Source organism: Hipposideros armiger, unplaced genomic scaffold (assembly GCF_001890085.2).
Source record: "Hipposideros armiger isolate ML-2016 unplaced genomic scaffold, ASM189008v1 scaffold_62, whole genome shotgun sequence".
In the NCBI taxonomy this organism is placed as follows: Eukaryota; Metazoa; Chordata; class Mammalia; order Chiroptera; family Hipposideridae; genus Hipposideros; species Hipposideros armiger.
In genome coordinates this window covers 2865903-2880323 of record NW_017731412.1, presented here as the reverse complement: position 1 = coordinate 2880323, position 14421 = coordinate 2865903, and the positions used below count along the sequence as shown (strand labels likewise).

At 46.2% G+C, this 14421-nt stretch overlaps 1 pseudogene; it reads left to right on the top strand.

The window, feature by feature from the left end:
• The first annotated feature begins 3848 nt into the window (after window positions 1-3848).
• LOC109382233 (tumor susceptibility gene 101 protein pseudogene) lies at window positions 3849-7908 on the top strand (annotated as a pseudogene).
• The last annotated feature ends 6513 nt before the right edge of the window (window positions 7909-14421 follow it).

Genomic DNA, 14421 nt, shown 5'->3' with positions numbered 1-14421 from the left:
AATTATTACTGAGAGTGAGTGAGAGGGTACCTTTGCAAAACATGGAATGTCCAATCTTGAAAAACAACAACAAATACATGACTCCATAAAAATTGGAAAAAAAAACACCCCAAAATGGAAGGGGCAGCAAGTTGAAGTCTTTGGGGTGGTGAGGGACATGCACGGTCTTTTCTTCCTCATGCTACAAAAGAAGTGTCTAGAATCAAATGGCTAAAACAAAGTTCAGAGGCAGTTTGTTTATTTCTGTGCAAGAGGGCTGAGGGTGGGGTCAGGGGTGGCTGGCCAGCCCTGAGGCGTGACAAGCTGTTTCAGCCTGTGGGTGGTTCCCCCCCAACTGAAGAGTCAGTTGTTTCTGGGTCATAATTTTGCAGGTGTGAAAAGTGGGGGGCGGGGCAGAAACATTAGCTTGTGTGTCTCCACCTGGTTTAGTCCTGCGCTGGGCAATGCTGCCTCCCCTTAATGGCTGCCCGGTGCCCTGGGTCTGCACAAGCCACATGGACAGCAACCCCATGTGGGTTGAGAAAACTCTGCAACATGCCCTATAAAAAGTGAACTCATAAGACTTACAAGTCTGTCCGCCAGCCGGGAGAGTTGTTCTTGTCTGTCTATACAGAGGAGGTGGGTGGCTGGGAACAGCAGACTCTCCCTTCCCAGAACATTCTGGAAGCCTTCTCATGCAGCTCAGGCTACAGAAATAAGTTGGGGCATCCCTCACGCTTCTTTTCATTTAGATGCTGTCTTTTTCTTTTTCTTTTTTTACTTTTTAGTCGCAAACCACTGAAAATCCTAACAGCTGAAAGTGAGACCTGATTGCGTTCACCTAGCTGCGCACCTGGCAATGCGTTTAAACACGATAAAACATTTGTCAAGCGTTGCTGATTTGGCACCAGGATTTACAGAGACAGCTAAATGAGAAGCAATTGATATTAGCCCTCCAAATGATCCACACCCTCCTTTATGATTCAAATTCTAGCTGCCACTCTTTCTCAAGCTGTGGCTTCAGACAGGTAAGGGACTTCACCTTTCAGAATGCAGGATGGAGAAAAATATGTTTACTTAGTAGACTGGCTGCAAAGAATTGTTGACAGATATATGTAAAGTTCCTGGCATGGTGCATGGCACACGTCAGACACATCAGGCGCATGATAATATTAACTGCTAATTATTGGATGTTTCTTAGTTGCCGCATCATTTACACGAGTGTCTCCATGTCCCCCCTCAACCGCCCCTTGAGGTGGCTATTTTAGTTTTCACTTCATTGTGTAGAAGAGAAAACAAAGTCTCAAAGAGAACGCGGAACTTGTCCTGGAAGACATGGCAAGGTGGAGCAGAGACCGCAGATCTGTACGCACCTACAAGTTTTAGCAGACAATGTCTCACTCCCTTTCTCATTCTCTTGCTATTCGATATGCAGTGGGTTTCTTCTCTCCTGGAGTTCAGGTACCCTTTGACCTAAGCAGGGATATCTGTTAATCCATGAAAACCTGATCTCGTACTGACACTTACTTTAAGAAACCCAACCTCCCTGCTCTGTCACCCAGTGGCCCTTATGAGTTATAAGCGCTGTACAATGAACCCACACAGAAGTTTCTATTAAAAAAAAAATTTTTTTTTATAACAAGGTGTGAAGTACACTGACAGCTGAACTCCACAATTGGCCAGGGGTTCCTTACTGCTGCATAAAACCCAGTCGTGACACTCTTACAGCTACTGGCATTTCCTTTCTTCAAGTTTTATTGTCGGGTGCCCGCCAACCGTGCAAAGAGGGAGGTTTCACAGACAGGGTAGCAGCCAACCCCAGGGAGCGGTAGGGGAACACGGCATTTAGCAAAATAATCCCAGCAAGTCAGGGGTCCTGGAATTTCTTGGGTTTCAAGAGCCTTCCTTCCTTGTTTATTGATGCTTCTATCAATCCCTCTCCATTTTTAAAGAATCCCATTAGGTCAAACCATACAGATCTGCTGACGAAAGGGAAAAACTGTTTCTCCACTCACAACACTTCTGACAGTAACTGTGTGGGTTTCTGCAGTTCTCTGAGGACAGCAACTGGGTGTCCTTACAATTTAATTCAGCTCTGACACTAACGATTAAGGGCTGAGTCCCACAAGACTGCCCGTCGCTTCAGATGCCAGTCAGGCTGGATAACTTGCTGTAAAGGCTCATAGGATTCCGGGAAACAGTTTACTGGCCACTACAGGTCTCTTATGAAGGACCCAGGTGGAGAGGGACATAGGGCAATATTAAGAGAAGACACTGAAAAAACAGAAGCAAAGAGAAAAAGGAAAAGAATTTCCCAAGGAACAGTGTGGCTCTGGTTGCTTCGGCAGCCCCGAGCCAGCTTCCGGCCCAAAGGTGTAAGGATGAGCGAACCCATGTGTGGGAAGGGCTTTGGTGGTTTTGGAACCAAGATCATCAGGAAAGCCAAGTTGGCAAGGTACCACCATATGTCCTGATGGTTATTTACGACGTCTCTGCCGAGATTATGATCCTTGGCAAACATGAGAGAACCATGTGTCTGCTTATATTGGAACAGTCTTCCTTAGTTCTGATTTGGGGCAGAGGTCAAACGCTCAGCCCATACAGATAGCTCTAAAAGAGAAAGACAAACGGATGAACAAAAACCCTAACAACAGAAAGCCCATTCTGAAGTGAGAACCTCAATTGACATATTGGTGTGTATTCTTCCAGAATTCTTCTTTCAGCCCCCAGCCCTTCTCCCACCTCCTCCTGAACCTTCTTTCTTTGTCTCACCCCCACTCGAGTGAGTACACACTCAAATTTTAACGACCGTGTAATACTTCACAGAAGAGAAGTTAGGGCGTCACTAATTGAATTAATCTCCCCTGTTGGATGTTTAGATTGTTTCTTTTCTTTCTTTTTTTTTTTTTTAAAGATTTTTATTGGGGTATTGGGGGGAAGGGAACAGTGCTGGGGAATTGGGGGAAGGGGAACAGACAAGTTGCTGTCATTTTGTTCTTCAGTCTAGTTGTGGAGGATGTTGCTTCACTGGCCCAAGTTGGCACCATCATTGCGCTCTTCCCAGGCGAGGCAGATCAGTCACCGGCTTCTAGACGGCCGCTCACTGCGGCTGCTGGCCGCTCACGCTGGCTGCTGGCTACACACGGTAGCCCATGGCAACCCACTGCCACAGGGGCTGCAGCCCACACCATCACCGGCGACTCACGGCAGCCCAGCTCCAGGTTGAGCTGTTGTTCAGCATCTTAGCTGCAGAGGGCAGTGTCACTGGCCCTCATATGTGGGATCCGAACCGGGGCCCTCTGGCGTCCCAAGCCAGTTCTTAACCATCGCGCCACTCGGCCGGCCCTAGATTGTTTCTAATATCTCTCTGCTACAGAAATTGTGATGATGGACATATTTTGCATATAACATTTTCCCTTAACTTGTAAAATTATCTCCTTGAGATAACCGGTTAGAAGGTAAATCCCTGGGTTGCCCAGATGTCTTCCAAGAAATGTTTGTCTTGACGTGCACACCCCACGTTGACGTTTGAATGTGTTCATTTCATTTTTGGAACTAAGGTTTCTGACTTGCGAGTTCCTTAAACGCTTCATAGGTGGCCAGGGGGAATATGAATGTTCTGGCCATCTCAAATATTCTCTTGGTATATTGCAAATTCAAGAGAGCCAGATTTTGTGCCTGTTTGTGTGTGTGTGTGTGTGTGTGTGTGTGTGTGTGTGTGTGTGTGTGTGAATCACCTCAAGTAAGTCCTTCCCAGTGGGGGCCATAGCGGGCTGGCTTCTTGAGATTCAATTATGTGGGGCAGCCTGAGGCAGCCTTGGAGTGGCTGACCCTCTGCCTTCGGGGACCGGAGCTGTGAGGTGGCCACCATGGTGGTGTCAGAGAGCCAGCTCAAGAAAATGGTGTCCAAGTACAAATACAGAGACCTAACGGTACGTGAAACTGCCAATGTTATTACATTATACAAAGATTTTTAAACCTGTATTGGATTCATATGTTTTTGGTGATGGATACCCATATAATCCTCCTAGCTCTTTTGTTAAACCTACTAGTTCAATGACTATCAAAACAGGAAAGCGTGTTGACGCAAATGGGATGATATATCTTTCTTATGTATGTGAATGGAAACACCCACAGTCAGATCTGTTGGGGCTTATGCAGGTCATGATTGTGGTGTCTCGAGATGAACCTCCAGACTTCTCCAGACTTACTATTTCAGCATCCTATCCACCATACCAAGCAACAGGGCCACCAAATACTCCCTACGTGCCAGGCATGCCCAGTGGAATCTCTGCATACCCATCCAAATACCCTCCCAATCTCAGGGGTCACCCAGGCTGTCCTTATGCACTGTGTGGTCAGTATCCGGTCACAACGAGTCCCCAGTACCCTTCTCAGCCTCATGTGACCACTGTTGGTCCCTGTAGGGATGGCACAATTGGCAAGGACACCATCACCTCAGCGGTCAGTGACAAACTGAGGTGACAGATGAAGGAGGAAATAGACTGCGCCCAGGCGGAGCTCAATGGTTTGAAATGAACAGAGGAAGGCCTGATAAAAAGTCACCAGAAACTGGAAGAGATGGTTATCTGTTTATATCAAGAAGTAGCTGAGGCTGATAAAAACATAGAGCTTTTGGGTTGGCTGAGTGGCGCATTGGTTAAGAGCTGGCTTGGGACGCCAGCTGTAAGCAGCAGGGCCACTGGTTCGGATCCCACAGGAGGGCCAGTGACGCTGCGCCCTCAACAGCTAAGACGGTGAACAACAGCTCGACCTGGAGCTGGGCTGCCGTGAGTCGCCGGTGATGGCGTAGGCTGCAGTGGGGCTGCAGTGGGGCTGCCGTGAGTGGCTGGCAGCCAGCATAAGCAGCTGATGTGAGCTGCCAAGAGTCGCCGTGAGCAGACATCCAATGGCTGGAGACCAATCTGCCTCAGCTGGGAAGAGCACAATGATCACAATACCAACATGGGCCAGTGAAGCGACATCCTCCACAACTAGACTGAAGAACCAAAGGACAGCAACTTGTCTGTTCCCCTTCTCCTTTTTCACTCACCCCTAAAGCCCCTTCCCATCTGGCAACCATCAACATGTCCTCTGTATCTATGAGTTCGTTTCTGTTTTGTTTATTTTCTTCTTTAGATTCCACATATAAGTAAAATCACATTGCATCTGTCTTTCTCTGTCTGACACTCCACTCAGCATACCACCCTCCAGGTCCATCCATGCCACCACAGGTGGCAAGAACCCATTCCCTTCCATGGGCGAGCAATATTCAATTGCATATATGTACCACCTCCTTTTCACCTTGCTTCCATCGATGGACACCCAGGCTGCCTCCGCCTCTTGGCCACTGTAAACAATGCTGCAATGAACATATGGAAGTACACCTCCCATCCAAGTAGCATTTGAGTTTCTTCAGGTAAATACCCTGAAGTGGGATTACCAGGTCCTTCTTCATCTCTTGTCATAGCCTTTGTTTTCAAGCCTATTTTTGTCTGGTATAAGTATGGCTACTCTAGCTTTTTTTCCCCCCCCATTTTCATGAAATGTCTTTTTCTATCCCTGTACGTTCCATCTCTGTGTGTCTTTCAATCTGAAATGAGTCCCTTATAGGTAGCATGTGTAAAGCTCTTGTTTTCTTATCCATTCAGCCCATCTATGTCTTTTGAGTGGACAATTTAATCTAGTTACATAAAAAATAATTGATGATAGATATGTAGCTATTGCCATTTTATTATTCATAATTTTGATTTTTTTTTTTAAATCTTAAAGATGTCCCTTTAACATTCCTTGTAATACTGGTTTGGTGATGATGAAGTGCTTTAGCTTTTTCTTGTATGGGAGCTCTTTATCTGTCTTTTGATTCTAAATGATAGCTTTGCTAAGTAGAGTAATCTTGGTTGTAGTTCCTTGCTTTTCATCACGTTGACTATTTTGTGCCAATCCCTTTGGCTTGCAAAATTTGTGTTGAGAAGTCAGCTGACAGTCTTATGGGAGCTCCCTTATAAGTTACTCATTGCCTTTATCTTGCTGCTTTTAGGATTCTCTCTTTGTCTTTAACCTTTGTCATTCTAATTATAATGTGTCTTAGTGTGGGCGTGTTTGGGTTCATCTTGTTTGGGACTCTCTGTGCTTCCTGGACTTGTATGTCTATTTCCTTCACCAGATTAGGAAAATTTTCAGTCATTATTTCTTCAAATAGGTTCTCAATCCCTTGCTCTCTCTCTTTTCCTCCTGGTACCCCCATGACGTGCATGTTGATATGCTTGATGTTGTCCCAGAGGTCTCTTAAACTTTCCTCATTTTTTTGGATTCATTTTTGTTTTTGCTGTTCCAATTGGGTGTTTTCTGCTACCTTGTTTTTCCAAATTGTTGATTTGATCCTCTGCTTCATCTAATCTGCTGGTAATGCCTTCTAGTGTATTCTTCATTTCATTTATTGTATTCTTTACTTCTGACTGGTTCTTTTTTTATGGCTTCTATGTCCTTTTTTATGCTTGCTATCTCTTTGTTGAAGTTCTCACTACGTTCCTTGATCATCCTTATAACCATTGTTTTGAACTCTGTCTCTGGTAGGTTGCTTGCCTCCATTTCGTTTAGTTCCTTTTGTAGAGTTTTCTCCTGTTATTTCATTTGGGACACATTTCTTTGTTTCCTCGTTTTGGCTGCCTCTCTGTGTTTGTTTCTCTGTATTAGGTAGATCTGTTACATCCCCCAGGCTTGGCCTGGTGGCCTTATGTAGTGGGTGCCCAGTGGGGCTCAGTGGCACAGTCTCCCTGGTCACCTGCACCAGGTGCTCCAGGAGTGACCCTTGTGTGGGTTGAGTTGCCCTCCTGTTATAGTGGAGCCTTGGTTGCTATTGGCATGTCAGTGAATGGGATTGACCCTCAGGCTGACTGGCTGTGGGGTTTTGCCATGTCCACAGCTTATGGGCTGCTGTGCAGGGGGCTTACTCCACTGAGTGGGATTCTCCCCAGTGGGCTCTAGTGCTTTGTATATACTGCTTGTGGAGCTAATTGGGAAGTGCTCTTCTGAAGCCAACCTCAAAGTATGTTGGTTCTGGGACTTCTTCCAAGGGTCTCCAGGGCAGGCCTAGGTCATCCACTGCCTGTGACTGGCTGGGGACTACCTGGTAAGAGCTACAAAGTGATCCACTGTTGTTCACTGCCTGAGCTAACCCTGGAGGCACGTGGGAGAGGCCACACTGCAAACTGAGAATGGCTACCACTAGTGCTAGGCCTGGGGTAGATCCGCGAAATGCCCGGACACCTTGAGGCCTGCTGCCACCTGCTGGCTCCCTTAAGGTTCAGCCGCAGATAAAGCGTTGTGTGGTATGCAAGTTGGGTGAGGGAAGGTCTCAGGGAGTCATTAGAGTGGAAGAGTTGTAGTCAACAGGTTAATGTAAATTCTGGTTTGGTGCCAGTGCTGAGCCTGAAGCTACTCAGTAAAAGTCTCAAGGCACACTGAGGCCAGTCGCCGCCTGCCTGGGGTCTGTAGGACTCTGATAGTTTTCCAACAAAGATTGCAATGTTGATGGGGCTCACTGCTCTTGGAGAAAGTGCCTCTGGAATGGAGGGAGTTGGGTGGGGTGGGTTCCCAGTGAGTCAGCAGGTAGAAGCTGCAGAGCTCACCAGACCAATCAGGTTCAGATTTCGCCATGTAGGGGCATGCTTAACTCAGGAAAGATGGCGCCCACCTGCCGGCTGCACGGGAGGAGGACCTCCTCACAGGGAAATGGCGACTGTCTTCCAGCCTTCAACCTAAAGCAACACAACTCAGCCTGCCCCCGGTATGCCTCCAACACCCCCCGAGTTACTGTCTTTCTGCTGGAACCCAAGGTGAGTACCTGGGAGTGAGACAGTCTGTGCGTTGGCTTCTTAAGAGGACGCCTGGTTTTCCTGTTGCCTTTTGTCCCACCCAGATGGTTGAAATCTCCACTGTTTTTCACAGCCAGTTGTGGAGGTTTCTTTTCCCTGCACTAGTACTCTGGGCTGGGGAGGCCAGTGTGGGGTTGGGGTTTCTCGCTCCTCTTGGGGGAACCTCCACCTCTGTGGCCGAGGTTTGGGGTTAGCTAGTTCTGTGTCTCCACCGCTCCTACCAGTCTGGACATGGCTTTTTCTTTATACCCTTCGTTTTATAACTTCTGTTCAGCCGGACTTCAGATGGTTCTCCAGTTTGGTTATTCTATAATTTAGTTGTAATTTTAATTTGATCACAGAAGGAAGCAGGCACAGTGTTTATCTACTGTGTCATCTTGGGTCTCTTGATTTCTGATTGAGGTTGAACTCTCCTTAAAGCATTCTTTTCTTCTCTTCCTTTCTCTGATCAGTAGATGCCCAGAATAAGTTATTGCAGTTTATCATTCAAGCATAAAATATTTTGAATTGATAATATATTTTCTGTTTTCTTTTTGGTAAAGACTGGCTTTTATTAATGCACTTTCTATCTGTTATAAACTTATTTTTGTGCTGAATGTTGGGACTAACTATGTTAAGTAAAATTTGTTGCATAAGAAAAAAGAAGAAAGTCCTTCCCTTTTGGGGTCTTAATTGACTTATCTCAAAAATAAAAGAGTTAGGCTAGACTATCAGTAAAGTCTTGTGATTCTGTGTGCAGTGGGTCTGTTCTCTCTTGGAGTTCATAGCTGGCAATTGCCTGGAAATTGGTTGGGACTAACCTGGGGAGAAGTCTATTTGCACGGCAGGTGGGCAAGATATATTAGTCAGGACTTTATTAAAGTTGATTAGACAAAAGAGGAGAAGTCACTCATGTGACTGAGCAGTAGGTGTGGCAGGAAGCAGGTGAGTGCCAGGGACAATCAAAATTTAAAAGTTGATAACTACCATCTCTCTCTGCCCTTTGGTTTCATACGTTCAGGCCAGATTTCAACACACAACTTGTCTACCAGCTGCTTCTATGGTGACACCTCGCTATCAGGGAGAGACCAAAACTCACTGTCTCTGGTTCCTAGTTGAAAAATCCTGGGGCAGAACTCTAATTGTAGCCAAGCTTGGGTCTAGTGTCCATCTCTGAAGGACTAGAAAATTATGGCACCGTGACTGGCTTGGACTGTGACAGATGTTGTATTGATTAGCTATTGTATTGACAGGCTGTTTAACAAACAGCCCCAAAATTCAGAGATGATGTGTTCGTGCCGTTGGTGTCCAAGAATGGCTACTTCCTCACAGCCTTCCTAACAGTGGGTGTTGCCATTCTTTTTATCCTTGCTAATGTAAGTGAGAAAACTTTCACTGCTATCCCAATTAAAATTTCTTTGATTATGGTTGATGCTAATCTTCAGTTTGACTGAGTAGTCACTTGTATTTCTATTTCAGTTAATTGTATATGTATTCTGTGGAACAAATCTCAGTGATGTAACAGAATCATCATTTATTCTCATAGCTCTCTCATTCAACCCATTTGAGTGTGTCTGCTCAGGTTCGGTGAGGGCAGCACACTCTAACTTCATGGGGACAGAAGCTTTTGTACTTAGGATCCTTCCAGACCTCGTCCTATAAATCTCTTCATCTGGCTGTTCTCTGTGTCTTTTATCACATCATTTATTATATAATAAACTGGTAAACGTATGTAAACATTTTTCTGAAAGTCTGTGAGTTGTTCTAGCAAATGATGGAATCTAAGCAGGGGAAGCCTCTGATTTGTAGCCACGCCAGACAGAAGTTGTGGGGAACCTGGAGACTTACTACTTTGCAATTGGCATCTGAAGTGTGTGTGTGTGTGTGTGGGACAGTCCTGTGGGACTGAGCCCTTAACCTGCGGGGTCTGCACTAACTCCAGTTGAATTGCAGACACCCAGCTGGTGCGGCACAGAATTGCTTAGTGTAAGGGGAAATACCCACAGACCTGGTGTTGGAAGAGTTGTGAGTGTGGCAGTAGACTGAGAGTAATGGAAAACAGTGTGTCTTCCCATACATGTGGTCTCCCCTCTGCGTGTTTGTGCCCTAATCTCTTCTTTTTTTAAGGACACTAGTCATATTAGATTATGGCCTACCCTAGTGACATCATTTTAACTTAATTACATCTTTAAAGAGTCTCTCTCCAAATATAGTGACATTCTGATTTACTAGGGGGTCAGGACTTGAACATATGAATCTGGGGGGTGGCACAATCCAGCGCGTAACACCAACCTTGCTCAAAGTCCTTAGAGGTAGAAATGGAGTACAAAGTGGATGAAAACAGCCTCACCTGATTAGCTTCCACCAGTCTTGGTCCCCAATAACCCACAGGGGTCCCAGCAAATGACAAGTAACAGCCCCGGCAGCCCACACAGACAGATTTCTAAGCTGGGGACTTCTAAACCTTTTAAAAAATGACTTTATCTTTGTCTTATGATCACAGAATGAATAATTTTTGTTATGAAATACATAAATTGGAAAGTATCTTCACCTTGACCCTGAGATATGCCACCATCAGAGTTTGGTGGCTCTGTTTCCAGATTGTCTACGTGTCTAACAGCCCATAAATCATGAAACAACATACTTAGTGTGAAGATTAAGAGCTTAGGCACGGGAGTCTGATCTCCTGGCTGGGCCTGAATTCTGGCTCTGCTACTGGCTATCCTATCTGAGCAAGATAATTAACAAATCCATTTCATAACCTGCCTTGCAGGATTGTTTTGAGAATTACATGAGTTGGTAGATACAAAAGTGCTCGGAGTAGATCCACGGTACAGGATAAATTTTACCCAAAAAACTTGGGGCATGGGGCAACCATGGGGAGGGGGATGATCTTGACCTTCAAGAAGAACTAGCAGCTTGAGCGTGAGAAGTGCAGTTAGCTGACTGCCTCCATCTGCAACACCTGTGGGGTCAGCCAGAGCTTTTGAGCTGAGGACACACTTTCCCCAGGGACCCCCTGGCCAATGAAGGGTCATGGCAGAGGTCCGAGGCCCCAGCCATTTCTGCCCAGTGAGGGACTTCTCTAATAGGTGTTCTTCGCTCTGGAAGGCTGGCTAAGGCCTCAATGGATGTTCATTGCTGGAGTCTGAGGCTGTAACCCTGGTTTCTGCTTCTGCTCCCCACCCCCCTATTTCCTTTCATAAGTGTCAGACCTGTGTTGCAGCGAAAGCCTTCCCTTGCCCATACTGTCCCTCCCCTTTATCTTTCAGAGATGCTACTCCCTTTTCTCCACATCTTCCCCACACTTGCTATTTCTTGTCTTATTGTCCATAGCCATGGACAAATGTGAGGTGATATCTCATTGTGCTTTTGATTTGCACTTCCCCGGTGGCTAGTGATGGCGACCATCTTTTCACTGGCTTATTGGACGCTGTGGCAGGTTTTGACACTTGTCCAAAGCAGTTCATGTCTGCAAGGCAGTCTGATCGTAGGGGATGTACCTCTGTTAATTACCCGTCTAATGACATGACTTGATGTGGCAATCTCTACTTTGATTCTTGCATCAAGATCAGTTTTTAAATCTTTTCCTCTGGGCCGGCCAGGGATCTACAAGAACATTAAGAAATTTGGCCTTAAACAGCATATGCCTAATCTTATATACAATCACAAGAGCTTAACTTCTTTACTTAACCTGAAATCACACACTGACTTTTGATAACCTCTCTCATTGGCAGCTATGCAAGTGTGCAACTCAGCTTTTCCTGTATCTCTACATGGCCTCCTGCCCTCAGTGTCTCTGGGTCCCTAATTCCTTCTTATAAGAACACCAGTCATTGAATTAAGCTTTACCTTCACTCAACAAGACCCCATAGTAACCTGAGTACAGCTGCAAAGACCCTATTTCCAAATGAAGTCACATTCAGGTCCTGAGTGAACATGAAATTTCTGAGGACAGTAGTCAGCTCAGTTCAGTAGCCACTAAAATGATGTAGAAAAATGTCCCCAACTTATTAAGTAAAAAAAACAACACAAAACCAGGCTATAAAAAGATATGACTTAATTTTTGTAAAAAGAAAAGAAAAATTCATGTGCGAATATGCATGTTGCCTGCTCTGTTCTCCCAACCTCTGGGTCTTGTAATCCTAACCCAAGGAAGGCTTTCATGAAACAAGAGAAAATTCAATGTCTTATCATCCTCAAAAAGCCACCACATTAAAAACAGTAGAAAGTAGAAGATTTCCAGTCAAGATGGAGGAGGTAAATGCCGTGCTCACCTCCTCTCAGGACCACATCAATTACAACTAAACCACAGAACAACCATCACTGAGAATCACCTGAAGTCTAGCTGAACCAAAGCCCTACAATTAAGGACATACAGAAGAGGCCACCTTGAGACTGGTAGGAGGGGAAGAAACATGATATGGGCTGGTCCCACACCTGCATGTGACCATTAAAATCGGGAAGAATATCTCAGCGGTGGAGGTACCCCCCACACACAGGAGCAAGGGGTCCCAAGCCCTATTCCAGGCTCCCCAGCCCAGAGTTCCAGTGCGGGGGAGAGAAGTCTCCATAACTTCCAGTTGTGAAAACCAGCAAAGATTGTGGTTGAGTGAGACAGAGGCCGGCTGCACTCCCAGGCAGGTGCTCCTCTCAAAGGGATTGCTCATGGGCTGGCCGAGTGGCGCGATGGTTAAGAACTGGCTTGGGACGCCAGAGGGCCCAGGTTCGGATCCCACATATGAGGGTCAGTGACACTGCCCTCTACAGCTAAGATGCTGAACAACAGCTCAACCTGGAGCTGGGCTGCCGTGGGTTGCCAACGACGGCATAGGCTGCAGCCCCTGCTGCAGTGGGTTGCCATGGGCTACCGTATGTAGCCAGCAGCCAGCGTGAGCGGCCAGCAGCCGCAGTGAGCGGCCGTCCAGAAGCCTGCGACTGATCTGCCTCACCCGGGAAGAGCGCAATGATGGTGCCAACTTGGGCCAGTGAAGCAACGTCCTCCACAACTAGACTGAAGAACAAAATGACAGCAAATAGTCTGTTCTCCTTCCCCCAATTCCCCAGCACTGTTCCCATCCCCCCAATTCCCCAATAAAAATCTTAAAAAACAAAACAAAACAAAACAAAAACACGAAGGGACTGTTCATGGACTTACTCACTCACTCTGAGCTCCAGCGCTAGGGCAGCAGCTCAAAAGGTGCCAGGGACATTCAGAGAGGAACTGAATTGTCTGGATCCAAGGCGAGGACTGGAGGGGCAGCTTTCTCCTGGACAGAGGAGCTGGAGGAAGCCATTGTTTCTTTGTTGAGCCTTCCCCTCTCCCTGTGTGCAGATGCAGGCATATATTTGAGTGTCCATCAAACCAGCTATCACCTTTCATCTGCTTTACCCTAGTGATTTCCTGAGACCATACTCCATCCAACTTTCGGGCATACCGAAGCTGCTTCCAGTGGCTTTTCCGTACAAACAACCTGTCTTAGCTCATGCTGAAGACTTTCATAAACTCTCTCAAAGGTCCACAAAATCCAAACAAGCAGCACCTGACTCAGCATGTCCTGTACCTCTGGCTGAGCAGCCCTAAGCCTGGTACTAGCGACAGCAGGCCTTGGTTCACAGATTGGCCTCTTGAGGCACCTCCAAGCCCAGTGTAGGTGGCGGCCACCTGCAGGTTGCTTTGTGGCTCATACCAGGTAGCCCTGGGCAGCTAAATTTTGTCTGCAGTGGGGCCCCTCCCGGGCCCTTCCCAGGAGACTCCAGGATGGTACCCCCAGTGGTTAGCTTTGAACCAAGCTTGAGCATCACCCAGCCTCCTCCAAGGATAACACACCCAAAGGGCAAACTGGGCAGACACCAGAGTCCTGCTAAAGCAAACTCTACTCTGTAGGGTCAGCCCTTGCATCACAGCTCCTCCACCATCATCACAGCCAGTCTTCACAACCAATCAGCCTGAGGGTCAATCCCTTCCACTGACATGCAAAGAGCAGTCAAGGCTCAACTACAACATGAGGGCACATACAACTCACACAAGGGACACACCTGGAACACCTAGCTCTGGTGATCAGTGAGACTGCACCACTGGGTCCCACAGGACACCTACTACGTAAGGCCACTCTATTAAGACTGGGAGGCATAGCAGCCCAACCTAATACATAGAAAAAAAACACAGGGAAGCAGCCAAAATGAGGAGACAAAGAAATGTGCCCCAAATAAAAGAACAGAACAAAGCTCCAGAAAAAGAACTAAACAAAATGGAGACAAGCCATCTCCCAGACATGGCGCTCCAAACGCTGGTTATAAGGATGCTCAATGATCTCAGGGAGAACTTCAACAGAGATATAGCAAACATAAAAATGGAGATAGAAAACAAAAAAAGAACCACTCAGACATAAAGAATACAATAACTGAAATGAAGACTATGTTAGAGGAAATCAATAGTAGATTAGATGAAGCAGAGGAACAAATAAGCAATTTAGAAGATAAGGTAGCAGAAAACACCCAATTGGGACGGCAAAAAGAAAAAAGAATAAAAAAAATATGAGAGTTTAGGGGTCTTCTGGGACAAAATCAAGTGTACCAACATTTG